The sequence below is a fragment of the Carlito syrichta genome, unplaced genomic scaffold, assembly GCF_000164805.1.
Source record: "Carlito syrichta isolate Samal-C Ts95f unplaced genomic scaffold, Tarsius_syrichta-2.0.1 Scaffold308579, whole genome shotgun sequence".
NCBI classification, from domain to species: domain Eukaryota; kingdom Metazoa; phylum Chordata; class Mammalia; order Primates; family Tarsiidae; genus Carlito; species Carlito syrichta.
This window is the reverse complement of record NW_007252675.1, coordinates 560,646-563,436: the sequence shown is the minus strand read 5'-3', so window position 1 is coordinate 563,436 and position 2,791 is coordinate 560,646.

The window sequence follows — 2,791 nt, the reverse complement described above, 5'->3', positions numbered from 1 at the left end:
AAAAAAAAAAAAAAAAAAAAAAAATTATATTGAATGTATTAATTTGGGGAGAGGTACTATCTTTAAACTGCCTCATCCAAAAACAGGGAATGTCTCCTCACTTGTTCAGATTAACTGAATTCGAGTTTGAAAATTGTCTCTATAAAAGTCAAATATTCTTAAATAATCTCTAAATACTTAATGATTTTTATTGCTATAGTGAATAATATCTCATTATTTATTGATCTTAACTGTTATTGAAAAATGCAATTGATTTTTGTAGGGTGATCTTGTTTCCAGCAACCTTCCTGAATGCTCTTATTAGTTCTAATAATTGATGCCTTTTAAAGAATTAGGTTGGCAAATTATCTATAAATGATAGTTTTAGCTTTTCTCTTTCAATCCTTACAACTTTCTTTAAAAAATTTTTTTTGTTGTTGTTTTATTGTAGAGATGAGGTCTTCTCACCAAGTTGCCCAGGCTGGTCTCGAACCCTTGAGCTCAGATAATCCACTTGCCTTGGCCTCCCAAAGTGCTGGGATTACAGACTTGAGCCACTGCACCCAGCACACCTTTTTTTCTTTATGGTATTATGCAGAATTTCCAGAATTATGTAAAATGGTAGCAATGATAGTGGGGTTCCTTGTACTGATCTTAAAGAGATGTTTCCAAAAATGTTTCCATTAACACAATATTTGTTGTAGATCTTTTGGTATGTGACTTTTTATCAAATTAAGAAGGCTAAGCTGGGCATGGTGGTTCATGTCTGTAATCCCAGCACTTTGAGAGGCTGAGGTGAGAGAATTGCCTGAGCCCATTGTTCTATACCAGCATGGGCAACTTGGCGAGACCCTGTCACTACAAAATATCAAAAACTTCGCCAGGCTTGGTGGCGCCTGCTTGTGGTTCCACCAACTTGGAAGGCAGAGGCAGAAGAATCGCCTGAGCCCAGCAGCTTAAGGCTATGGTAGCAGTGAGTGTGCCACTGCACTCTAGCCTGGGTGACAGAATGATACTCTGACTCAAAAAAAAAGCTATCTTCTGTTAATATTAAACCTTATAAAATGTCTTTTTTGCATTGGAATAATTATGCAAATTTTCTCCTTTAGTCTTTTATTATTATTTTCTTTTTGAGTTGGAGTCTCATCCAGGCTGGAGTACAGTGTCATGATCTGGCTCACTGCAGCTTCAACTTACTGGATTCAGGTAATCCTTCTGTCTCAGCCTCCCGAGTAGCTGGGACTACAGGCATGCACCATCATGCCTGGCAAAGTTTTTGATTTTTTGTAGAGACTAGGTCTATGTTACCTAGGCTGGTCTCAAACTCCTGGGCTCGTGATCCTCCTGCCTCAGCCTCCCAAGGTGTTAGGATTACAAGCTTGAGCCACCATGCCCGGCTACCTTTAGTTTATTAATGTGAATTATAGTAATTAATTTTTCTGATAATGAACCATCCTTGAATTTGGGGGATATACACTACTTGATTATGTATTACCTTTTGATACATTGTTATATTTTGTAGTTTGTATTTAGAATTTTCTCATATACTAGATTCTATTTCTCTTTTCTTAATATTTAGAGATTTTAGAATTGATATCTAAAGACTGAAAGTTATTCAATATTTTTACCCTTCTCAAGAACATTCCAAGGATCAATTTATGTGCTGTTATTGTCCAATATTTCAATTAATGCTTATCTTTAATTTTACACATTAAATGTTACAGTTTTACAATGTGTGTTTGTTAATATTTACTAATATTTTAAACCTATTACTTTGCCTACTTTTCCTTCTTGCATCTCAGCCTTTTTTTCCAGGATCATTTTCCTTAATAACAGCAAAAAATGTAGGATTTACTATATTACACGCACTGTTCTGAGCACTTTAAACATATTACTTCATCTTAATCTCCCAATAACCCTATGAGGAATGTACTATGCTCCTTCTTTCTGAAGAGCATCATCGAGAATTTCATTCTTTGGATCTCAATTTTTGTTGTCTGCCTTTGTCTTGTTTTGGGGGCTTTTTTTTTGGTTGTTATTTTTGGAAAGAATTTTGCTGGATAGAAGCATGGAGGTTCTTAAAATCATAAGAGTAGATGCCATGTCTCAGGGAAAGAGAAGTGAAAGAAGCAAAAGACAGACTCCTGGGGAGCACCAGAACTCCTCTATTGACCTCATGAGCCTTCCCTCAAGAGCATGACAATGTTATACTTCCTTTTTCCATCTTCTGTTCCCCCTAGGATGATGGCTCTGCCCAGAAGTGACTAAATTTTAACATACTTTTCTGACCCTCCATGAAGCGAGAGGGGAAGGGGTGCCCTGGGAGTCAATAACTGATGTAGTTCACAGCACTAGAGGTCAACTGCTATGTTTGCTGCTTGTACCTGATGTGGCTGAAATAAGCAAGCCTGACTCAGTCATATGCCTGAGCAGAGTTCCTGGACCCAAGAGCCCAGAAAAAAATGAAATTGTGGGTCGAAAGCAGTAGTCTGAGCTCCATCTTAACTTCACCTCTATCTGGGCATCCCTTGTGGAGTCTGTGGGAATAGAAGGCTTTGAGGGCCTATTAGCAGGGACTCTGGGAGACAGAGCCAGGAAGCTGCCTGGACCAGAGTCCATGGTCTAAGGACATTGCTATGGCAACAGAGTTCCCCAAACAGGAGTCAGAGGCCCAGGTCATATCTTTCATTGTTCTTTCTGAGAGGTACTGCTCTGTTCTGCCTCTCAACGAAAGTATCATCCGTCTTCTTTTTTTGGAACCCTGTCTTGTCTCTCCTAGAGTGAAGAACTGTCTACAGAAAGCAACACGAGA